At 39.5% G+C, this 26,126-nt stretch overlaps 1 long non-coding RNA gene across 1 annotated transcript in view; it reads left to right on the forward strand.

Moving 5' to 3' along the window:
* LOC137636009 (uncharacterized) overlaps nucleotides 1-24,052 on the forward strand; it is a 53,341-nt gene extending 29,289 nt beyond the window's left edge. Inside the window, exons 2-5 of the long non-coding RNA XR_011042882.1 lie at nucleotides 7,231-7,307; nucleotides 12,187-12,275; nucleotides 16,094-16,182; nucleotides 17,740-24,052. This is a non-coding gene — a long non-coding RNA (uncharacterized lncRNA). The remainder of the gene's footprint in view (nucleotides 1-7,230; nucleotides 7,308-12,186; nucleotides 12,276-16,093; nucleotides 16,183-17,739) is intronic.
* The last annotated feature ends 2,074 nt before the right edge of the window (nucleotides 24,053-26,126 follow it).

Here is a 26,126-nt window from a genome sequence, read left to right on the forward strand (position 1 = left end):
GGCAGCCAGATCCCAGGGATTCAGCATGAGGAATTGCCCTTTTTTTCTAGTCTACGGGACTCAGGCAGGGAACGGACCTGAGAAGAGGATTGACAAAAGAGAATCTCCGCCGAGGAGATTTGACGCTCTCTTCAGGTGCTGCAAAAGAAAGGTTGACCCCACATGCTGTACGACTCGGCCTCCAGCCTCTGGTCAGAATCTGAGTGGTACTATCATTTAGATCTCCTAGAGATGAGTGCAGCCTTACAGCAGATATATCAATCCCTGGCGGGTCACTCGGTGGTAATGGCGAACGACGACACCATGATAGTGGCTCATTTAGAACAAATAGGGCGGTGCTTGTCTTTCGCAGCACTTCTCTCTTCTAGCATGGTATGGTAAATGTTCTCAAGGCAACTCTTGTGTCTCTATCAGCTCAATTATTCCGGACAAGCAGGAATGTGCTCACGGTCTTCTGAGCAGAGCTACTCGGATAGTGGTCCCCGAGTGGTGTTTGTATCATCCAGTGGCCTACAAAGTCCTGACTTTGAGGGGTTCCCCGAGAGTGGATCTCTTCGCAACGTCCCTGAATAACTCTCCTCCACTCTACGGTTCACCAGTCCCGGATCCCCAGGCTCTAGGGGTGGATGCATTCGGCAACGGCAGGTCAGCATTGGCGTTTTAGCCATTTTCCCCCGCACTGCTTGATGATGAGGGTGCTTTAAAAGGCCAGATCATCTGCAACCTGGCATTCCCCCTCTCGGCTCCGCTTTGCATCTGTGGGATGGTCCCGTACCTTCTTAGGATGCTGACGGAAGTGCCAAGAAACTCCCTTTACGACACGATTTACTAGACAGCCACATGTGATCATCTTCCACAGAGCCATAGGCCCCCTACGCTCTTAACGCCTGGACACTTTCCAACATCTCCTTACATGGAGAAGCTTTCACAGCAAGTTGTAAAATGATATTCTGGATAACTCCAGAATTCTCCAGTCGCTTGCTAACAGGCTAGCGGACTTCCTTCAGTGGTTGATGTCATGGGCAGGGTATCTCACCCCCCCCCCCCCCCCCCGTAGCTACTTTCCAGCATAACCTTCAAGGGGAAAACTCCCCTTGGTCTCGGCAATGAAAGGCTACTACTCGTCCTTGAGCTTCGCCTTCAGGCTGAAAAGTATTAACCTTTCCTATGTGTTGGTATTCTCTCAGTCAGAAGTTGGACCTAATCCACGTAACATGATTCGTGTCCTTCGGTCCCTAAAGAGTTCCCCCAAAGACCCAGGACGCCAAACAGCAGATCTTCACCTATCCTTGAAGACAGTTTTCTCGCTCATTTTGGCTTTGGCTAGGAGAGTTGGCAAATCCTATGGTCCTCCTTCGTCTCATTCACGGCGATGGGTAAGGTAATACTCGACTTTGTTCCTAGAAGCTCGGATCCCACATTCAAACCATTCAGATTGGGAGTCCTATGTAGCGTGACCAATGATCCAGATCAACAGCTACTGTAATACGCTAGGGAGAACCTGAGGTGCTACCTCAGGAGAACTACAGGAGCTTACCCCCCGAGTGTCAGTACTCTTCGTCAGTTTAGGGAAGGTAAACCGAAGGATCACCAAGAGCCCTTTCTCAGCTTGGATTCGCAAGGTCATAGACTGAGCGTTGAACGCTGATCCTTCTCCTTAAAGGAGACGACCCACAGCTCATGACGTTAGGGGCATACATATGTCCCTAGCGTTCAAGAAAAACTACTCGTACAGATGCTACAAGCGGGTCTGTGGAAGCATCGGACGACCTTCGCCACCCATTACCTTGAAGAAAAGACCCCCAGGAACATGGGAACGTTCTCCCTTGCCCATATGGTGGCAGGATGACAAAATGGGTTAAACACCCCAGTCTCCTTGATGGGCAAGTAGCAGATGGTGTAGTGCCGAGGTTACTATGGATTAAGTCTGGGAGGAATGAGAAGAATGACTGGCTCTTTCTTTCATCTTCCCATCTCTGGGGGAACAGCACCTGCAGTACTTTGCAAGCTGGCCTCCTCTGTCTATAGGTAAAACCATTTCCCTTGTGTAACCTGGTATAGAGATACTGTAGATCCTTGTCCCCATATCCCCTAGCTAAGTGGGATTGGCTAACCTTTATGGTTGGTTCAAAGATTATGATACTTTGCAAACTGGCCTCCTCTCTCTGCAGGTAAAACCAGAGGTGTATACTCATGTTCTCATGCACCCTGGGGAGGTGGGATTTGGTAACGTTTATTGTTGGTTCAAAGATCCCTGGATCTTCATTTTTGAGAAATCTTACCTAGACTAGTCACACTGCTGGTATCGTACAATCACACAGATTGATTAGGCTGCTAGAGCGTGCTATTGCACAGAGGTTTTTAGAGAAGTGTCGAGTTTTTCCCCCTTTTAAGTGCGTAACACGAAGGGGGAAAAACCCTTGTTCAAAAGCCAGCCAATTGGTTAGCACTGCCACCACCTTAGGGGCTAGGTTTCCTTAATGAAGAGCAAAAGGTTTCGTATTTAGTGTCGGAGCAAATAACAAATTTAAAGCAATTTGTATTTCTCGCAATGATACCAACCTTTAGCTCTTGATACAAATTTGGCATGCCAACACCTATCCCCTGGTAAATTCTGCCTGTAAGCAAAACTGACCATAAAAGACAGGTTTGTGTGTGTGAACAGGCTAGCCGGTACTACCCTCTCCCCTCCACTAGATAGTGGGGGCCATTACACCTGGCTAAAAGTCTTATGGCTAGTCTTCTCTCTGAAAATATGTTCCCTAATAAAGAACCCACGGTTTGTATCGTTAGGAAAAATACAAATTACTTGAACTTAGTCGTTTCTAAGAAGCATAGGTTTAACAGATGAAATTCAGATGTCTATCATAGGTTTTTATCATATTTTTATCTCTTACATGTTATGTATTTTTCCCTCCCGAATTTGTTTGGCTGAGCTCTGTAAGAATCAAGTTTGACTCGTAGGGATGGTTAATCTTTTTCATAATATCATTAATTATATGTAATTACCTTACATTTTAATTTGACCAGGCTGAACAGGCTATGGAGATACATCTTCGTTGATATCACTTAGGAAAAGAATCCTTCCCATATGCATAATGAAGCAGTCTGAGTAGCATAGAAAATTCACTGTTTAGTACTGTAATCCTAAGATGGGGGCTCTCAACTTATGACCCCTCATGAAATTTTACCCATTTTGTTTTTACCCCCCTTTCAGTTATCTCCAAAATTCAACAGCTTCCACGTAAAAATAAAGTTTGTTCCAACACGGAGTACTTACCTAGAACTACTTTCTTAGGAGTATCTGGTATCTCCTGCCTAACTGACCAAGAATTTTGCGTAGTTTCCCCTATCTCTGTTTTCCCTTGTCGGGTCCCTCCGTGGCAGATGGATACTCGCCCTGAGGCAACCCGGGGTAAGCATGCGAGAGCACGCAGCTAAGTCTGAGTTGCCAGTAAGCATCTGGTCGTGGCGTAGATAACATCTCGCCACTCTCTCTCACATCTCCGCCATTGTGTTCCAAGTTTTCCCTTTGTGCTTTCCCATCCTTAACTTGTGTTACTTGTGTTGCTTGTTATTCATGTATTACCTTATTGAATCTCAACGTTTTTTTCCCGGGTCCAAGGCCGTTCTGTCTTGCGGGGCTTGGCTGTCTAAGCCCGATGTCGACCCGCACATCTCATCCCACCCACCTGTTGAGGTGTGATGGTGGTTCTCTCTTTAATGCATGCAAATCTGAAAATCAGTCAGACTCCCAGACTTGGCCATTGTCTTTTTTGCAGAACGACTTGTTTAATCAGGGTATCTTCGAGCTTCTACAGTGTTCTTTCTGATAGAAGTGCCCAGTTTTTGTTCTCTCCTGGAACAAGTTAGTTCATCAGACTGTTCGGCGAGAAGGCAGGTTTTCAAGAGAGTTTTTACCTTGGTGTCAACCTGGCCCTACAGGATCTGCTTCGCTCCATGAAGAATTCGGGACTGGCTAATCTTAACAGACTCGGTGGCTTTTCATCACCACCGAGACAACTCTAGTTTACTGCAATCAAGTGTTGAAGTAAATATCAAGAAATATCCCTGCTTTCTTATCAGAGACGGTTATTCTTAGGCATGTTTATCATCATCAGCCTGCAGAAGTTTCCTCATATCAATGGGGTCCAATGTCGAAGATGGTGGTAGTCTCTAACTTATATGAGAGACTTTCAGCCAGAAGTGTTTACATCTCAAGAGCCACCGTTTCACTCTGGTTTATAAAGCCCGCATCGGACTCCTTCAAATCCAATCTCTTTAGGGGCAGCCAGATCCCAGGGATTCAGCTTGAGGAATTGCCCTTTTTTTTTCTAGTCTACGGGACTCGGGCAGGGAACGGACCTGAGAAGAGGATTGACAAAAGAGAATCTCCGCCGAGGAGATTTGACGCTCTCTTCAGATGCTGCAAAAAAAAAAGGTTGACCCCAGATGCTGTACGACTCGGCCTCCAGCCTCTGGTCAGAATCTGAGTGGTACTATCATTTAGATCTCCTAGAGATGAGTGCAGCCTTGCAGCAGATATATCAATCCCTGGTGGGTCACTCGGTGGTAATGGCGAACGACGACACCATGATAGTGGCTCATTTAGAACAAATAGGGCGGTGCTTGTTTTTCGCAGCACTTCTTTCTTCTAGCATGGTATGGTAAATGTTCTTAAGGCAACTCTTGTTTCTCTATCAGCTCAATTATTCCGGACAAGCAGGAATGTGCTCACGGTCTTCTGAGCAGAGCTACTCGGATAGTGGTCCCCGAGTGGTCTTTGTATCATGCAGTGGCCTACAAAGTCCTGAGTTTGAGGGGTTCCAGAGAGTGGATCTCTTCGCAACGTCCCTGAATAACTTGTCTCCACTCTACGGTTCACCAGTCCCGGATCCCCAGGCTCTAGGGATGGATGCATTTGGCAACGGCAGGTAAGCATTGGCGTTTTCGCCATTTTTCCCTGCACTGCTTGATCATCTGCAACCTGGCATTGCCCCTCTCGGCTCCGCTTTGCATCTGTGGGATGGTCCCGTACCTTCTTGGGATGCTGAAGGAAGTGCCGAGAAACTCCCTCCACGACACAATTTACTAGACAGCCTCATGTGATCATCTTCCATAGAGCCATAGGCCCCCTACATTCTTCACGCCTGGACACTTTCCAACATCTCCTTACACGGAGAAGCTTTCACAGCAAGTTGTAAAAGGATTTTCAGGATACCTCCAGAATTCTCCAATTGCTGGCTAACAGGCTAGCGGACTTCCTTCAGTGGTTGATGTCATGGACAGGGTATCTCACCCCCTCGTTGCTACTTTCCAGCATAACCTTCAAGGGGGAAACTCCCCTCGGTCTCGGCAATGAAAGGCTGCTACTCGTCCTTGAGCTTCGCCTTCCGGCTGAAAAGAATTAACCTTTCCTCCGTGTTGGTATTCTCTCAGTCAGAAGTTGGACCTAATCCACGTAACATGGTTCGTGTCCTTCGGTCCCTAAAGAGTTCCCCCAAGGACTCAGGACGCCAAACAGCAGATCTTCACCTGTCCTTGAAGACAGTTCTCTCGCTCCTTTTGTCTTTGGCCAAGAGAGTTAGCAAATCCTATGGTCCTTCGTCTCAGTCACGGTGATGGGTAAGGTAATACTCAACTTTGTTCCTAGAAGCTCGGATCCAACATTCAAACCATTTAGATTGGGAGTCCTATGTAGCGTGACCAATGATCCAGATCAACAGCTACTGTAATACACTAGGGAGAACCTGAGGTGTCAGTACTCTTCGTCAGTTCAGGGAAGGTCAAACGAAGCATCACCAAGAGCCCTTTCTCAGCGTGGATTCGCAAGGTCATAGACTGAGCGTTGAACCCTGATCCTTCCCCTTAAATGAGATGACCCACAGCTCATGACGTTAGAGGCATACATATGTCCCTAGCGTTCAAGAAAAACTACTCGTACAGGTGCTACAAGCGGATCTGTGGAAGCATCGGACGACTTAAGCTACCCATTACCTTGAAGACAAGACCCCCACGAACATGGGTACATTCTCCCTTGCCCATGTGGTGGCAGGATGACAAAATGGGTTAAATACCCCAGGCTCCTTGATGGGCAAGTAGCAGATGGTGTAGTGCCGAGGTTACTATGGATTAAGTCTGGGATGAATGAGAAGAATGACTGGCTCTTTCTTTCATCTTCCCATCTCTGGGGGAACAGCACCTGCAGTACTTTGCAAGCTGGCCTCCTCTGTCTATAGGTAAAACCATTTCCCTTGTGTAACCTGGTATAGAGATACTGTAGATCCTTGTCCCCATATCCCCTGGCTAAGTGGGATTGGCTAACCTTTATGGTTGGTTCAAAGATTATGATACTTTGCAAACTGGCCTCCTCTCTCTGCAGGTAAAACCAGAGGTGTATACTCATGTTCTCATGCACCCTGGGGAGGTGGGATTTGGTAACGTTTATGGTTGGTTCAAATATCCCTTCATTTTTGAGAAATCTTACCTAGACTAGTCAAACTGCTGGTATCGTACAATCACACAGATTGATTAGGCTGCTAGAGCGTGCTATTGCACAGAGGTTTTTAGCGAAGTGTCGAGGTTTTCCCCTTTTTAAGTGCGTAACACGAAGGGGGAAAAACCCTGGGTCAAAAGCCAGCCAATTGGTTAGCACTGCCACCACCTTAGGGGCCGAGTCTTCCTTAATGAAGAGCAAAAGGGTCTGTATTTAGTGTCTGAACAAATAACAAATTTAAAGCAATTTGTATTTCTCGCAATGATACCAACCTTTAGCTCTTAATACAAATTTGGCCTGCCAACACCTATCCCCTGGTAAATTCTGCCTGTAAGCAAAACTGACCATAAAAGACAGGTGTGTGTGTGTGAACAGGCTAGCCGGTACTACCCTCTCCCCTCCACTAGATAGTGGGGGCCATTACACCTGGCTAAAAGTCTTATGGCTAGTCTTCTCTCTGAAAGTATGTTCCCTAATAAAGAACCCACGGTTTGTATCGTTAGGAAAAATACAAAGTACTTGAACTTAGTCGTTTCTAAGAAGCATAGGTTTAACAGATGAAATTCAGATGTCTATCATAGGTTTTTATCATTATATTTTTATCTCTTACATGTTATGTATTTTTCCCTCCCGAATTTGTTTGGCTGAGCTCTGTAAGAATTGAAGTTCGACTCATGGGGATGGTTAATCTCCTTTTTGTAATATCAATTATATGTAATTAGCTTTCATTTTAGGTTGACCAGGATGACCAGGCTATGGAGAAACTTCTTTTGCATCATCAAGCCATCTGAATAGCATAGAAAATCCACCGGTAAGTAATCCTAAGATGGGGGCTCTCGACTTTTGACCCCTCATGAAATTTTACCCATTTTTTAGTTACCCCCTTTCAGATTTCTCCAAAATTAAACAGCTTCCATGTAAAATTAAAGTTTTATTTAAATTCTTATTATTATTATTTTAAAATGTAGAGAAAAGACTCGACTTACAAACTTAATGGGGGTACAAGAAGCTGGTAGTAGGTCGGATTATTTGCAAGACAAATTTAACACCGAGGGAAGGCTTCACTTAACTTGCATGCCTATGATTCTCGGCTGCAAACGTAAACTAATAGTCTTTCATATTGCAAATGTTGCTTTATAAGCAACATTAAACTATATATCGTTTTATTAGTTTGTTCCGAAACTGAAATACAAAGCTACGCTATTTAGGGGTACTGTATTACTTTCAGCTTTGCAGAAAGTACATATATACATACATACACCAAGGCACTTCCCCCAATTTTGGGGGGTAGCCGACATCAACAAATGAAACAAAACAAAAAAATAAATAGCTAAGGTTTGTATCGTTAGGACAAATACAAATTATCTATGAATTTGTCATATTTAATTATTGATACAGTATATGAGATTTGTTTTCTGTTGGATATTTTTGCATCTCTTGAATGTTTGCAAGTTGAGGACCTGTATAAGTGATTTGTAACATTCTTTCATGGGTTAAGACTCAGTTTCTCCGTGAAGCCACGTTGGGAACCCTAGAGAGACTGTTTCAAGGTCTCTGATGAATTGAGGACCTAGGCTGTTTAGAATTTCCTTTCCGCATGCTTTAGTATTCTTTTGTGTTCAGTTGTTCTTGGTGATGCTGTGGTAGTCGTTTGTAATCCCCATATCAGGAAGTGATTCTATCTTGTAAATCATTGAATTCCGTTTGTTATTCACAGATTTGAGAAGACTATGAGTAAGCTGACTGGCTTTTTTTATGTCAATTGTTTGGGTAGCTTTGATGATTTGTTTATGTAGCCCAATATTTAGGTTTTGTTTTTATCTGAGAGTAATGTAAATACTATTGTCAGAAATATTCATTTCTGCTCGTTTCCTCCTCCGCTTGTTTCCTCCTCCATCTGTGAATAGTCTTAACCCAATCATCAATATCTTTGCGTTTACAGGTTGAGAACAAACAAAGTTCTTCTGATCCAAAGTGTTTCGGATTTCAGAATAGCCCTGTGCTGTCGAGTTCACAATTCCCATGTTTTATTCTGATGAAAATTGCATAATATATCTTGCTGAGTGGCAACTGTTCCTCTTGGAGATATTACTCACACTGGGCCAAAACTCAACTGCATCCATGCAGTGAAGAACATGTTACATACATACATATACCAAGGCACTTCCCCCAATTTTGGGGGGTAGCCGACATCAACAAATGAAACATAACAGAAAAGGGGACCTCTACTCTCTACGTTCCTCCCAGCCTAACAAGGGAGTCAACCGAGTTCAGCTGGTACTGCTTGGGTGCCACAGCCCACCCTCCCACATTATCCACCACAGATGAAGCTTCATAATGCTGAATCCCCCTACTGCTGCTACCTCCGCTGTCATCTAAGGCATCGGAGGAAGCAGCAGGGCCTACCGGAACTGCGTCACAATCGCTCGCCATTCATTCCTAGTTCTAGCACGCTCTCTTGCCTCTCTCACATCAATCCTCCTATCACCCAGAGCTTCCTTCACTCCATCCATCCACCCAAACCTTGGCCTTCCTCTTGTACTTCTCCCATCATCTCTTGCTTTCATAGTTAGTTACCCGGGATTTATTACCAGCTCTCCACATCAAATAGTTGTCCCTCATGCAATTCTTTCGTGAAAAACCTTGAGATTTTGAAATGGTAAATAAGTAAGGGATTGATCTTAATGTCCCCAGTTGCATTACTAAACCTCATTAGAGTTAGTGTATCTCATAAGTTCATACCCAAGCAGTGCCCTATTTTTATCCCTTTTACCCCCAGGGTATTTGGAAATTTCCAACCCTTAACCCTTACCCCCAGGGGTTATTTTTTTTGAAGCACATTTTGCAGTATATTTTTTTAAAATTGCTCTAACAGCCTTAATTTTTTTTATAGAGAGGTCAGGTTGGTCTCATTCTCTTGGAAAAGGCCTGAATTTTCTCAAAAAATTATCAAAAATATGCAAAAAAAAATTTTAAATAGCATTTTTTTGCAAGGACGTACCGGTACGTCCATGGGGGTAAAGGGATGAGTTTTGTGAAACGTACCAGTACGTCCTTTGGGGGTAAAAGGGTTATGTGTGGTATAAATCCTCCTCGGGCTTTTCCAAGAGAGGCCCACATCGTCACGGTGAAAAGATCATCCAGACTATGTAGCTTGAAAATTGCCCAAATAATTTTCAGCAGTTTTATCTAAAGTGGCGGCCTCCCTATACCCCAGAATGCTATCAATGCTCGTTCTTTTTCATATTCGTCAAAGCAGCCTTGGTTAACCTTAAAGAGTTTGGAAAAATAATTAATTTTGGTTTTAGGACGTTCCAAAATCAAACGATTGTTCTTGTATTAGAGTTCTCTTGCTTGAGGGTACACTCAGGCACACTATTTCGTCTTTTTTTTTAATTTTTTTAAATTTTTTTTTCTAAGTTTATAGTTTATTTATGAAAGATTTAATTTAATATTATTGTTCTTGAAATATTTTATTTTGTTTAGTACTTTGCTTATAGTTTATATATTTCCTTGTTTCCTTTCATCACTGCTATTTTTCCCTGTTGGAGTCTTTGGGCATACAGCATTCTGCTTTTCCAACTAGACTTATAGCTTAGCTTGTAATAGAAATACCATACTCTTTGGAAGTGTCAGTCATGCAGACATACTTTCCTGCCTTTCCAATTATCTTCTTTCTTAATTCTGTTGTGGTTTTCTAAACAGTGCCACTACAAAACTTTTTAGGAACCATTCTTTATGGATAAACAACGAATTTATCGATGAAAAAGTTAACGGAACTATATGTTTTGCACTTTTGAATTGGGTGAGACACCTGTTTTTGGACACGCCTCTCTCCATGGGTAAGTGTGTGAACCCATTAACCCTTTTACCCCCAAAGGACGTACTGGTACGTTTCACAAAAGCCATCCCTTTACCCCCATGGACGTACCAGTACGTCCTTGCAAAAAAATGCTATAAAAATTGGTTTTTCATATTATTGGATAATTTTTTTTTAGAAAATTCAGGCATTTTCCAAGAGAATGAGACCAACCTGACCTCTCTATGACAAAAATTAAGGCTGTTAGAGCAATTTAAAAATAATATACTGCAAAATGTGCTGGGAAAAAAATAACCCCTTGGGGGTTAAGGGTTGGAAATTTCCAAATACCCCGGGGGTAAAAGGGTTAATGTCCTTTCAGTTGGTTAAACCTCCAAATTTTAATTCAATCTCTGGTACAAACACGTCGCTTATCAGACTAACACACGTCACCTATAACCGAGTTCAGTGATCGCACCCAACAATTCATGAGTCATAGTACATGTACTCTTAACCCTTTTACCCCCAATGGACGTACTGGTACGTTTCACAAAACTCTCCCTTTACCCCCATGGATGTACTGGTACGTCCTTGCATAAAACTGCTCTTTAAATTTTTTTGCATATCTTCGATAACTTTTTGAGAAACTTCAGGCATTTTCCAAAAAAATGAGACCAACCTGACTTCTCTATGACAAAAATTAAGGTTGTTAGAGCAATTTAAAAAATATATATTGCAAAATGTGCTTGAAAAAGAAAACACCTGGAGGTTAAGGGTTGGAAAGTTCCGAATAGCTTGGGGGTAAAGGGATTAAAAAGGCCATTAATCTTACTGTATAAAACAAATACTTGTATGGTTGAAAATTGCTTGAATGCGGAATTGTTTGAGTTCTGGGTAGTTTGATCTCGTGTACTACTGTAGTGGCTGTGTAGATTGCTGATTTGGCCTCCTCAGTTTCAGCACTTTCCTATGTGTCTCAGATATTAAAATCCAGTCTAATCTTTCCACTAAGCATCATGTATGCTTTTAGCTCTCTTCTTAAGAACTCTGTAAATCAGTATCGAAACTTCACAGTCATGTTTAGCCTAACAGCTCTCCCCCAAAGGTTTGGTCCTGAATGAGAAGGGGGTAATCAGATGTGTGTGTTCGAGAGTGGAGTTAGATCTATTGGGTTTCGAGAGGAAGAGAGTAAAAGGTTTTGGAGCCTTTGTAGGGTGACGGCCAGATCCGTTTTCATTCATAGAAAATGGGAATATTATAAAGTGGGGTGGACTGTGGCCGTCATTCTAAAATCGAGTTCGTAGAAAACTGGAATATTCTGAATTGTGGCCGTCGTTCTAAAAACTATTTTGGCGAGAGAAGCCAACTTAAAAAACCCACCTAACCTATGCTAAAAGCCGTATCCTTACCCGGGGGGGCCTTGCCCCCCCCCCCCCTTACCTACTACGGGAGCGAGAAGATTCGTGGCCGGAGTAAGAACTCTAGCCACAAATTTTCAGGTAATTTAGTGTTTTCGGCAAAAAACATAAAAGTGTGCATTTAAGCACATATTTAAGATCCGTAGACCATTTCCCAACGTTTTTATTCTATACAAGATAACAGTCGGAGCGATAATAAGCAAATTTGGATGCTTGGCCGTAGCGCTACAAACTACCCAAGGTTTTCCATTAATACTCGTGTATGATAGTTGATGACAAATTTAACATATAAACAGGTTCACTTAAAACATCAGATTGATATTGGTTTGTATTAGAGAAAGAACTGAGGGATGTATGCAAAAAACCTTTAAAAGTTGCGATCTGCATTTTATTGTTGTTTTTAAATCATAGGTATTATCCATGCAGTTGACCCCTACTATTCCAGTGTTCTGATTTTCTCATTTATCTTTCAGGTTTAAGCTATAGCCAGTGAGATACAACTACAAGTGGACGTTCTGTTATGGCCATACTTCGTAGACATTTATACTGAGCTAATATCTAGGTACAGTAGATACTCATTTTATCTCCTCTATCCGTAACTGTACCCCTTTATTTTTATTCATATTGACCTCTTTTCTTGCTTTTCCTCCCCATCTTTCTATCTGACCTACCTTGAAATTTTACCTCGCAGTTTAATTCATGTGTTTTTGCCTTATTGCACCCCAGTTTAGAATGGTCCTCTCTCTGCAATGCTGGGCCATGTGGACAAAAATCATAAGTCCAACCCTAATATTAACAGATAGAATTCTCCCACAGGAATCATTCAAGATCTTAGGTTTTTATTACTTGTCTAAAAAAAGAAATATATTTGAAATTATGAAATTATGAAAAATACTGTTGCAGTTTGAGATAACCTATACACTTGCAATTGATTAATGTTTTGATTTGAATAGATACAGTATTCTCACGTTGATACAAAAAATATCAATGTTTATTTATAAGGGTACACTATTGCTAATTTTTCATAGAAATTCTCTTCTTCTTGCCATCTAAGACAACCTTATAGGTTTTTATGAGAAAAACCTCATTCTAATCAGACATTTTAATACCTCATTCTAATCAGACATTTTAATAGACAAGATTAATGTTCAAAATAGTACTACCTATTTTATGATCTCTGTGCTATCATTTTTTCTTATAATAATCTTGATAAACTACCCTTTGATATTTGGAGGTTATAGTAAACAATAAGCATGTCAAACAGTTTTGTTTGCATTGGTCTTGTTGTAATATTTGGTCATTCAGTTATTTGTACTCTTCAATCTATTTAAGTCATTGAATGATAAACAGTATGTTGTGTCAGGACTGAAATGTTATGTCCACGTGTTGAGCATGGATGGTGGGGAGGGAGTGAGAAGGGCTTGGCAGGAACCTGTTAATGGGAGAAGATCAAGAGGGAGGCAGAGAATCAGATGGCGAGATAAGGTGAAGGATGAGATGGAGAGAAGAGGTTTTGATGGAAGAGGAGAATGCCTCTGTTAACCCTTTTACCCCCAGGCTTTTTGGAAATTTCCAACCCTTAACCCCCAGGTGTTGTTTTTTTTTTTTTCAAGCACACTTTGCAGTATCCCATCCATCCATATACCAAGGCACTTCCCCCAATTTTGGGGGGTAGCCGACATCAACAAATGAAACAAGACAAAAAAGGGGACCTCTACTCTCTACGTTCCTCCCTTCCTAACAAGGGACTCAACCGAGTTCAGCTGGTACTGCTAGGGTGCCACAGCCCACCCTCCCACATTATCCACCACAGATGAAGCTTCATAATGCTGAATCCCCTACTGCTGGTACCTCCGTGGTCATCTAAGGCATCGGAGGAAGCAGCAGGGCCTACCGGAACTGCGTCACAATCACTCTCCATTCATTCCTATTTCTAGCACGCTCTCTTGCCCCTCTCACATCAATCCTCCTATCACCCAGAGCTTCCTTCACTCCATCCATCCACCCAAACCTTGGCCTTCCTCTTGTACTTCTCCCATCAACTCTTGCATTCATAGTTAGTTACCCGGGATTTATTACCAGCCCTCCACATCAAATAATTGTCCCTCATGCGGTTCTTCCTGAAAAACCTTGAGATTTTGAAATGGTAAATAAGTAAGGGATTGATCTTAGGTCCCCAGTTGCATTGCCAAACCTCATTAGAGTTAGTGTATCTTTCATAAGTTTATACCCAAGCAGTGCCCTATCTTTATTCCTTTAACCCCCAGGGTATTTGGAAATTTCCAACCCTTAACCCCCAGGGGTTATTTTTTTTCAAGCACATTTTGCAGTATATTTTTTTAAAATTGCTCTAACAGCCTTAATTTTTGTTATAGAGAGGTCAGGTTGGTCTCATTCTCTTGGAAAATGCCTGAATTTTCTCAACAAATTATCAAAAATATGCAAAAAAAATTTTAAATAGCATTTTTTTTGCAAGGAAGTACCGGTACGTCCATGGGGGTAAAGGGATGAGTTTTGTGAAACGTACCAGTACGTCCTTTGGGGGTAAAAGGGTCATGTGTGGTATAAATCCTCCTCGGGCTTTTCCAAGAGAGGCCCACATCGTCACGGTGAAAAGATCATCCAGACTATGTAGCTTGAAAATTGCCCAAATAATTTTCATTAGTTTTATCTAAGTGGCGGCCTCCCTATACCTCGGAATGCTATCAATGCTCGTTCTTTTTCAAATTCGTCAAAGCAGCCTTGGTTAACCTTAAAGAGTTTGGACTAATAGTCAATTTTGGTTTTAGAACATTCCAAAATCAAACGATTGTTCTTGGATTAGAGTTCTCTTGCTTGAGGGTACACTCGGGCACACTATTTTATCTTGTTTTTCCTTTTTTTCTAATTTTATAGTTTATATATGAAAGATCTAATTTAATATTATTGTTCTTGAAATATTTTATTTTTTACTTTGCTTATAGTTTATATATTTCCTTGTTTCTTTTCATCACTGGGCTATTTTTCCCTGTTGGAGTCTTTGGGCATACAACATCCTGCTTTTCCAACTAGACTTATAGCTTAGCTTGTAATAGAAATCCCATACTCTTTGGAAGTGTCAGTCATGCAGACATACTTTCCTGCCTTTCCAATTATCTTCTTTCTTAATTCTGTTGTGGTTTTCTAAACAGTGCCACTACTAAACTTTTTAGGAACCATTCTGTATGAATAAACGCCGAATTTATTGATGAAAAAGTTAACGGAACTAAGTTTTGCACTTTTGAATTGGGTGAGACACCTGTTTTTGGACAAGCCTCTCTCCATGGGTAAGTGTGTGAACTCATTAATGTCCTTTAAGTTGGTTAAACCGCCAAATTTTTGTTCAATCTCTGGTACAAACACGTCACGTATCAGACTAACACACGTCACCTATAACAGAGTTCAGTGATCGCACCCAACAGTTCATGAGTCATAGTACATGTACTCTTAACCCTTTTACCCCTAATGGACTTACTGGTACTTTTCACAAAACTCCTCCCTTTACCCCCATGGATGTACCGGTACGTCCTTGCAAAAAACTGCTCTTTAAATTTTTTTTGCATATCTTCGATAACTTTTTGAGAAACTTAAGGCATTTTCCAAAAGAATGAGACCAACCTGACCTCTCTATGACGAAAATTGAGGATGTTAGAGCAATTTAAAAAATATATATTGCAAAATGTGCTTGAAAAAGAAAACACCTGGAGGTTAAGGGTTGGAAAGTTCCAAATAGCTTGGGGGTAAAAGGGTTAAAAAGGTCATTATTCTTACTGTATAAAACAAATACTTGTATGGTTGAAAATTGCTTGAATACGGAATTGTTTGAGTTCTGGGTAGTTTGATCTCTGTACTACTGTAGTGGTTGTGTAGATTGCTGATTTGGCCTCCCTAGTTCCAGCACTCTCATATGCATCTCAGATGTTACAATCCAGTCTAATCTTTCCACTAAGCATCATGTATGCTTTTAGCTCTCTTCTTAAGAACTGTAAATCAGTATCGAAACTTCACAGTCATGTTTAGCCTAACAGCTCTCCCCTAAAGGTTTGTTCCTGAATGAGAAGAGGGTAATCAGTGAAACCAGCCTATTACAGATAAGTGTGTTCGAGAGTGGAGTTAGATCTATTGAGTTTCGAGAGGAAGAGAGTAAAAGGTTTTTCATTAATACTCGTGTATGATAAGTTGATCACAAATTTAACATACAAACAGATTCACTTATAACAGATTGACATTGGTTTGTATAGAGAAGGAACTGAGGGATGTATGCAAAAAACCTTTGAAAGTTGCGATCTGCATTTTATTCTATTAGTTTTTAAAATCATAGGTATCCTTGCAGTGTTCTTGATTTTCTCATTTATCTTTCAGGTGTAAGCTATAGCCAGTGAGATACGACTACAAGCGGACGTTCTGTTATGGCCATACTTCGTAGACATTTATACCGAGCTAATATCTAGGTACAGTAGATACTCATTTTATCTCTATCCGTAACTGTACCCCTTTATTTTTATTCCTATTGACCTCTTTTCTTGCTTTTCCTCCCCATCTTTCTATCTGACCTACCTTGAAATTTTACCTCGCAGTTTAATTCATGTGTTTTTGCCTTATTGCACCCCAGTTTAGAATGGTCCTCTCTCTGCAATGCTGGGCCATGTGGACAAAAATCATAAGTCCAACCCTAATATTAACAGATGGAATTCTCCCACAGGAATCAATCAAGATCTTAGGTTTTTATTACTTGTCTAAAAAAAGAAATATTTGAAATTATGAAATTATGAAAAATACTGTTGCAGTTTGAGATAACTTATACACTTGCAATTGATTAATGTATGTAAAAAATTTTGATTTGAATAGATACAGTATTCTCATGTTGATACAAAAAATATCAATGTTCATTTAAAAGGGCACTATTGCTAATTTTTCATAGACATTCTTTTTCTTGCCATCTAAGACAACCTTATAGGTTTTTATGAGAAAAACCTCATTCTAATCAGCCAATTTAATAGACAAGATTAATGTTCAAAATAGTACTACCTGTTTTATGATCTCTGTGCTATCATGTTTTCCTATAATCTTGATAAACTATCCTTTGATATTTGGAGGTTATAGTAAACAATGAGCATGTCAAACAGTTTTGTTTGCAATGGTCTTATAGTATTTGGTCATTCAGTTTTTTGTACTCTTCAATTTGTTTAAATCATTGAATGATAAACAGTATGTTGTGTCAGGACTGAAATGTTATGTCCACGTGTTGAGCATGGATGGTGGGGAGGGAGTGAGAAGGGCTTGGCAGGAACCTGTTGATGGGAGAAGATCAAGAGGGAGGCAGAGAATCAGATGGCGAGATAAGGCGAAGGATGAGATGGAGAGAAGAGGTTTTGATGGAAGAGGAGAATGCCTCTGTTAACCCTTTTACCCACAGGCTATTTGGAAATTTCCAACCCTTAACCCCCAGGTGTTATTTTTTTTTTTTCAAGCACACTTTGCAGTATATATTTTTAAATTGCTCTAACAGCCTTAATTTTTGTCAGAGGGGTGTCAGGTTGGTCTCATTCTCTTGGAAAATGCCTGAAGTTTCTCAAAAAATTATCAAAAATATGCAAAAAAAAAAAAAAAAAAAAAAAAAAAAATTAAATAGCAGTTTTTTGCAAGAACGTACCGGTACGTCCAGGGGGTAAAGGGATGAGTTTTGTGAAACGTACCAGTACGTCCTTTGGGGGTAAAAGGGTTAAAGTAAGAATAGCTTTTGGAAAGAAGAAATGTTAATGGTTTTGTAGTGATGAGAGGGGGGGGGGTGTGGTCGAGTTGGGGATAAACTTTGTGGTCTGTTTACTTGAATTGTTACTGTGACAGGATATTAATTTGGTTCACTCAGAGGCAGCCACTCAAGTTTTATCAGCCTGGTAATAAAGCATTTTTACTATTGTCATATGATAAATTTTTACTAAATTCTGATAGTTGCAGAAATGAAGGTACAGTAGTGACCTTTTTGATGAATTTTCTTTTTATTTCAGGCTGGGAGGAACATAGAGAGGAGACGTCCCGTTTTTGGTTTCATTTCTTAGATGTCGGCTACCCTTCAAAATTGCACTAATTTGCAATGGAAAATAGAATTGATTTAAGTTGCATTTTATCTTCGAGGAGAGTTATGGTTGGTTGACTTGAGGTGGCTATGAGAGGAGGGAGAGTGTTTGGGTTACTGAATGAGAGGAGAACCTCCCTCCACAATAATTCTGGTAAAATATCATTCTTCTCTTGAATAACATTCTCTATCGCTAACTGAATCCCTTAATTTACGTTTTATGAAAAATTGGTCATTGTTTTTTTGTATACGGATTTGATTTTGATAAACCTATCTAGAGACAAATTTAATACTGGTATCTTTATTACTTGTTCATATAAACTGCCCATTTGTCTCTAGATTTTAGTTTGTTGATGTCCGCTACCCCCCAAAATTGGGGAAGTGCCTTGTATTTTTGTATGTATTCTCATATCCTGATTTGCTAGTATTCAATGACCCGTAACCTGAGGTACTACTTCATTAAGAAGTTCTTCAGGTTTTAGAGAAAATAATGGTTGAATTTCTTTATGGTATCAAGTCTATTCTATAGATTAAATGTTAAGAAATGGCTCAATCAATGTTATATGTATTTGATGTTAAAGGATTGTATGTGAAAGCCAAAGAACTGATCTCTTAGTTTTATATTGTATACATGATTTCAAACTGTATTTAGAAAGACACAGAAATCTATTGTCAAATCTAAAGGTAATCAGCAAAAACTTTAATCAAAATAGTAATCGTGTAAATATGGTTTCATTAATAGTTTTTATATTGCTAGGAAAATTCCAAGTTTCTAAATTTCTGGTTTTCTGAAATTCTAAATTCTTGATCCAAAATGTCTTATTCAGAACTTTTAGTATAAATTTATCAAAATTAGTAAATGTTCAAAAATAATTTGTCAAATCTCAGTGTCGAATTCATTACAAATTATTAGATTAAATTACTAAATTCTTGTTCAAAAGTTATCAGATACCATTTTATTTTACCAATTAAGTATGGGCAAAATTTATGGAACACACATGATTGCTTTTTGTTTTTATTCCAAGTATTCAATGTTAACTTTGTGTATGGTATTTTTAGGTTAATTTGTTTTATCATTTAACAACTTGTATATCAAAACTGATTTATGAACTCCTGATGATCAAATTGCTTCTCTCTGGAAGCTTAATTTCATCAACCCCTAAAACTTAAAGAATTTCCTGATTTCCTCTCAATAGACTTTATTCTTTCAGTAAAGCGATTTTTTGGTTTTGATCATCATATATTATTAGCCTTACCAGCCGAACACGGTCGAGTCCCTTGTCAGGCTGGGAGGAACATAGAGGAGAGGTCCCCTTTTCTGTTTCATTTTTTTTGATGTTGGCTACCCCCCAGAATTTGGGGGAGTACCTTGGTATATGTATGTATGCACATTATCGTGCCAATGACAAAACCCCACAGGACGGCATTTCAATTGCTTCCCTTGAGCTCTTGATCCGAGCAATGAGGGCCCAGTGGGCGCCCTCATTGCATGTGTTCCATTGTTTATATTGTTGCCCCACATGGGCATTTAGGGTTGATGGCTTATTTCCATCTGTGGTGGATATCTCTAGGTTTGCACAGCTTCACCCTTGCTTTTTTCAAGTTACCCAGTCCTTCCTGGTGAGGGTTATTCTGCACTGGATGGCCGTCGATCACTTTCCCGATTTTTGTAGCCTGTGAGTAGCAGCCCGGTTTGGTTATGGCCCATCCACTGTTGCAAAGTTTTTGCGGGATTTCAGTCTTCGCCTTGCTTCCCGATGATAATGGAATGGGTACCAGGGGTCATTAATTAGTTTCATCTTTTAATTTTTTGCTAGCGTTTCTCATCAGATATATGGGGATGGGATGCTGACCACTATAAAGAATTTAGGGTGCCTGTAATAATCAGACATGGCTGATTTAGCTCTGTTTAGAGATGTCTTAATCTGGGTTTAATACTACAGCATAAATTATTCAGGGAAGAGTTTCTGGGTGATCATGATCCGCATACTCTCTTGCTTTCTGTCATGGACAGTACTGCGATTTGAATAATCATTGTGATGATTGTCAAGGCCTCTCGTGGAAAAGTATGTTTCTGTAGTTGCTGACCAAATTGAAATTTTAAGCCGGAAAAGGAAACTTGCTTTTGGTTCAGGGGGAAATCCAGCTCTTTATCTTGTAAGTGATGAACCTCACAGCTCTTAATTTTATTTGCTTCTTTCGTGAAAGCTCAGAAGTCCAGCAAGTCTAAAATTAAAGGCGACCATTCTGAAGTAACCTGTTGTGTTTCAGACCCTAACCTGACTTCTAAAGTCAGATGTGGATGTTCTAGTGTTCTATGTAGTAAGGGTTCTGATGGTGTATAGCACATTGCAGATTTGAGATCCTCTCGCAGTCTCTGATTCATTATTTAGTTTTGACCTTTCTAATGCAAAATTCTCGTCTTCTGCAACTGGATTGTGAGGCAGAAGACCGAGATCCTAATATCCCTCCACTTGCTTAAGTAAGTGCTTTTAAGCAACCTCATATTTCCTGTCTAGCTGTGTTGGCTTATCGTACGATTCCTTTAGCACCAGATGTATCTTGAAACTTTTGCCATAGCATCTGTTGCATCGTGTTTTTGTACTTTCAGTTGCTTGCAAGCTCAACCACTAGCTCACCATGTGTTAATCAAATTGGGTAATTGTATATCTAGTAGCTTAACAGATGAAATGAGTCTTTAAAATAAATTCATAGCAATGGAGTAAACAAACAAGAAGACCAGTTTAAAGGTACTGTCTCTGGTCATCCTTCTGAACAGGTAAATGAAAAAAGAAGAAAATAGGCCGGAACAGAATATGAGGTGGTATGTTTCTTACATAAACTCTTAGAAAAAAAGTAATCAAATAAGTAATATAAATTAAGGCTGCTTCTCCTTCCAAGTCTTCGGAGACTGCTATTTCTAAGATTTATACACTTGATTCTGCATTTTTGTTTCGGATAGAATCTATGAATTAACTATCTTCTATCTTACCGTTATCCCAACGTGAAGGCATTGGTGGTCTGATGCACTCAATAATTTGGCAGGGGTTTTTACGATAGCGTGCCGTTGCAGTCATCAACCACAGTTATTGGCAGTGTGTCTAACCTATAACTAAATAGTCCAACTGAATGGCAGCAGTTCCACATTTATTGGCAGTGGGCCAAACCTTTTGCTACAAAGCAAGACTGCAGGGTAGCAACTGTTCTTTCAGTCGCTTTCTACGAGACGGAGGATGTACGATGGTAGTATTCTTACACCCCTAGCCTAGAATGTTGAAATAACTTGCTATCTCAAGTGCAAAGTTATATTGGTACTTTTAATTCTCATTAGTGTTGAGGATTTCTATACCACAAAGAACTTCCGACTTATTAAAGACAATCATTAGTTCATTATGCATGTTACATAAGATTTTTCATAACTCTGACCATCCTTTACATTCAGATCTCCCTGGACAATTCTATCCTGTTCGTAATACTAGGCAGGCAGTTAATTCTAATAGCCAGGCCTTATCCATCACGAGGCTCAATATTACGCAGTACTCTAGAAGTTTTATTCCAGCTGTTACCAAGTTGTGGAATGATCTTCCTAATCGGGTGGTTGAATCAGTAGAACTTGAAAAGTTCAAAGTTTGAGCAAATGCTTTTTTGTTGACCAGGCGGACATGAGTCTTTTTGTAGTTTATTTATGACATATTTGTTTTTTATGTTGTTAAGTTTATATGTGACATGTCTGTTTTGACGTTGTTACTTATTTTAGAATGATTTATTGTTAATTTGTTCTCTTTGTTTATTTATTTCCTTATTTCCTTTCCTCACTGGGCTATTTTTCCCTGTTGGAGCCCCTGGGCTTATAGCATCTTGCTTTTCCAACTAGGGTTGTAGCTTGGATAGTAATAATAATAATAGTAATCATCATAAACCAAAGCTTGTTCTAGATTGATTTAATCCCCGTCCTTGAGCCAATTGTTTTTGCCAATAGACGTCTTTAAATTTTCAGTTTGGAAGTTGGCTCTCTAAACAAATGCTGTTTTTGGTTAATAAAGTAGGAAGTATTTTTGAAATGCTCGACTTTTCTGACTTTTAAGTAGGAGTTACTCTTAAGTTTTCTTAAAATACTCTACTTTGCAGATGCTTAAGTAGTAGTTACGTCTAAGCTTTCTTGAGAAGCTAAATTTTTAGGTTTGATAATTGATTGTAGGCTTACATGGGTTTCTCACTTAAAAGCATTAAAAGCAAAGTGTTGAAGCTCTGAATATCTTAAAAGTATTGTCCCATACATCCAGGGGGCAGACCGCAATACTATTTTAAAATTATACAAGGCCTTGATTTTTTCCAAAATTAGTTATGGTTGTGAAATATATTCTTCAGCCACCCCAAGCCGGTTAAAAATATTAGACTCGATACATCATGCAGGTATTAGATTGTCTACTGGAGCTTTTAAAACCTCGCCTATCCTAAGTCTCCTTGTTGATGCTGGAGAGTTACCTCTAGACCTTTACCGAATGTCTTCCATTATTCGGTATTGGTTTAGATTGCAAAGACTCCCTAACACACTAGCCTTTCAGACTGCAAGCCTTGTAAGACACGCATCATACTTTGAGTTGCACCCAAAATCTCCTCAACCTTATGGCTTTCGGGTGAAACGATTATTAAATAGTCTGGATATAATTAGAAATAAGGTACTTCCATTTAAGGTATCATCAATGCCTCCATGGAAGTTACCAGAGATATCTTTTTGTAAATATTTTATTGGAGATAAGAATTCCAGACCTAGAAGCCAGGTATCTTTTTAATGAACATACTGATGGCTCCAAATCTGATGCTGGCGTTGGATTTGGAGTACATAGTAATGGTTTTAATTGTAGAAGTGCACTTCCTCTGACCGCTTCCATATTTACTGCCGAACTGTATGGCATATTAACCGCTATTTAGAAAATAGCGTTGGAGAAGGAGGGTAATTTTACAATTTTTAATGATGCAAGAAGTGTCCTTCAAGCTATAGAAGTTTTTAATTCTAATAACCCTTTAGTTTTAAAGATTTTAGAATGGCTTTTTATTATTGGACGGAGAGGTATAACAGTTCAATTTTGTTGGGTTCCAGCACATGTAGGTGTGTCTGGGAATGAGAAGGCAGATTCACTGGCTAGAAGGCTGCATCCGAGTTGCTGCCAAGAAGGTATCCCATTCCCTGTAATGATTTCTTACCTGACATAAAGAAATTGGTTTGCAATAAATGGCAACAGCAATGGGATAGCCTAGATGGGAATAAAATGCGAGAGGTAACAAATGACATATCTCCTTGGAGGTATAATATGATGCCCCGAAAATGGGAGAAGTCTCTTTGTCGTCTCCGTATCGGTCACACTCAGTTGACACACGAGTTTCTGCTGAAGGGCCAACACCAACCATATTGTGACGACTGTTTAGTACCTCTAACAGTAAGGCATTTGTTGACCAAATGCCCCAATTATAACAACTTAAGGAATAGATATTTGTTTGAGGCTCGAGGTGAGGGTGGCAAGTTCATCCTTCCCAAGATTCTTGGAAATGATGTGTCCTACCATGCAAGCGGCATTTTTAGATTTATTTCAGAAGCAGGTCTTCTGAAAAATATTCAACTTTTGACTTTAACTGAATACTCTTTTATTTTTTATTTTATTTTATTTTTTATTTTTGTATACATAAATTAAATGTTACCAGCGTCAATGTCCTCAGATGTCAGGATGCCTGAAAACTTTAAATCAATCAATCAATCTAAGCTTTCTTGAAATGAAATACTCTACTTTTCTGATTATGAAGTAGGAGTTATTTTTAGTATTATAGGAAGAAAATTTTAATTTGGTTTTGGATTATCTGACCTGTTTATATAAAATTGTTTTAAGATAGGACTACTGAGGCTGTACCAACAGCCTTTGTATGTTTGGTTATCAAGAGATAAAAATAATTGTCTTTATGCTTGGGACAGTGAGGCGCAGAAATATTTAATATTTCTATTTTTCCCTTATTTTGAGTCTTGTTTTGTATATAAATAAGTAGTTGCTTGAGTCGGTACCAATACTTGGTGACACTAAGTCACTTTCTAATGATATCCAAGTCTCCGACTTTTAAAGTCTGCTTTGACGGTCTTGGAATTGTACCCAGAGGAAATCCTCTTGTATCCGAGGTATATCATCAGGATTCCACTCTTAGGCATTCCAGAAGAGTTTCTAACTAGACTCCAGATCTTATGAGAGAACAGTTTGGTTGTCCTTCCTTGCAAATCCCTACTGGAGGAATAGTTTCTCTCATCATGTTTGGGATGGCCTTTGTCCCAATCCTGGATTGCCAGCTGTAGTCAAAAGAGTACCTGATCCCTCCAGGCTCCAATTCTCCTTTGTCCAAGGAACCAGCCTTATTTCAGAATTATCTAGCAATACAGCATTGGCACAGATTTTGAAACAAAATTATGTAATTTCTCACAAAGTTTGCTATTGAAATTCCCTCTTCTGGGGGGTTGATAAAGAGAAAAGACTGGGTGTTTTCAACAAACTCCTAGATGCATATTTTCTCATACTTCCACATTTCTTGGAAATATCTTCGTTTCATCAGTGGGTCAAAGATTTACCGAGTTTAGTGCAATGTTTCATTCTCGGGCAGACCTTCAAGTGTTCACCATGATGATGGCCTCTCTTTCAGAATGGTTGAGGAATCATTGCCCGAGAGTTCTTTTATACCTAGATGATTGGCTAGTTTTTGACAGATATTGGATGATTGGCCATTATTTTTTTTGGAGTATTGGCCATTCTTTTGCATTTTTGGTATGATTGGCAATTTTTTTGAGAGATTTCTTGGATGATTGTCCATATTTTGACATTTTTTGGACAATTTATTTTTTTTTCTTACATTCTTGGATAGTTGGCTATTTTTGACAAAAACTAATTTGAATGATGGTTAAAATTTTACGTTCGCTTTTTTGTGAAAACATTGAAATTTCGGCTGTTAAGGGATACAGATCCATGCATGATTCCGTACTTGAGTATTTGATATTAGATCTCGTCTTTTCAGGTATTATGGTGTGTATATTTAGTGCTTTTTAGTATTGCAGGACCTCCAGTAGTCATGTCTATTCTATGGAATTTTCATGTGTCCGTAGTTTCACAGTATTTAAAGGTTCAACTTATAACCTTTGAAAAAACTTCTGATTAAAGTTCTCATTGGTAAAGCACATCCTGTTAGTGTTGGCTTGAGCTAATTGCTTAAATGAACTCCAAGCAATGCCTTCTACGTAGGGTTTGAGGAACTCATTTGCTCTATTTCAGAGCTAAATATTATTTTGGGACTAAGAGTTTGCCCGAATTCTTTCAAATTCTCTCAAGGAAAAGTATGAGATTATTAGAAAACAGATTTATAGTCCAGGATTATTTGGCAAAATCTTTGAACATTAGAAGTAGTGTTCCTAATCTATTTTTCTGGTATTAGAATTCCAAATTGTCTTCTCCAAAAATGCAATGTTATTTCTTGTTAAGAGTTTTGACATCAAAATTTCACAAAGAATTTGATCAAAGTCTAATGAAAGTCCTGAAGGTTAGTGTTCCTATTGTAAGGCATTGGCAACTCATAATTTTTGCAGAAATTTTACTTTGGAAAGGGTTTTGGCAACAGCTCCATTTCATACCAAGTTGGTTTTCCTTCGCTATGCCTTACCCGTGAAGATTCCTGGCTTTATCATCATGATTATGGGGCTTTAGGTCCTATATTGCAATGCTCACCATAGGGAATGGTTAAATTCTGTTTCTCCTGATTATGGCTTAAGGTTTGGACTGTACCTCTGAATCAGTCTGTGAGTAGATGTAATCACTGGTCTGATAACTTCTTGGACTTACTTTACACAAACTTTCCTGGTGTTGTGGCAAGTAAGGTTGGTGTGATCATGCCTAGATTTCGCCAATGATTAGGACTGAGCAGCCAGTCCCGGGTGTGTTATGTAAGATGTATATAAAATCTCAAGCAGGCTGAAATGGTATTTTGGGTGATTGCATTTGAATTGATCACATTTGTATAGAAGTGTTGAGCCTGTTATTCTTTTGAATGAGAATGTAATCAATGTAATTGATAGGCACATCCCTTCTTGTGTGCTGAAGTACCGAGTGAAAGATAAACTCCGGTTCAATGACGATTGTAGACGTTCTTATTTGAAAGGGTAACATCAGATTTGAATTTTGATAACTTTGGCTAAGAACTGTTATGCTTCAACTGAAAAGGAATAAAATTTAATCATAAAAGAAACTCTTCTGGTACATCCCAATAACATAAGTGGTTGGCTTCCCTTAAATATACACA

This window comes from Palaemon carinicauda, unplaced genomic scaffold, assembly GCF_036898095.1.
Source record: "Palaemon carinicauda isolate YSFRI2023 unplaced genomic scaffold, ASM3689809v2 scaffold21, whole genome shotgun sequence".
Classification (NCBI taxonomy): Eukaryota; Metazoa; Arthropoda; class Malacostraca; order Decapoda; family Palaemonidae; genus Palaemon; species Palaemon carinicauda.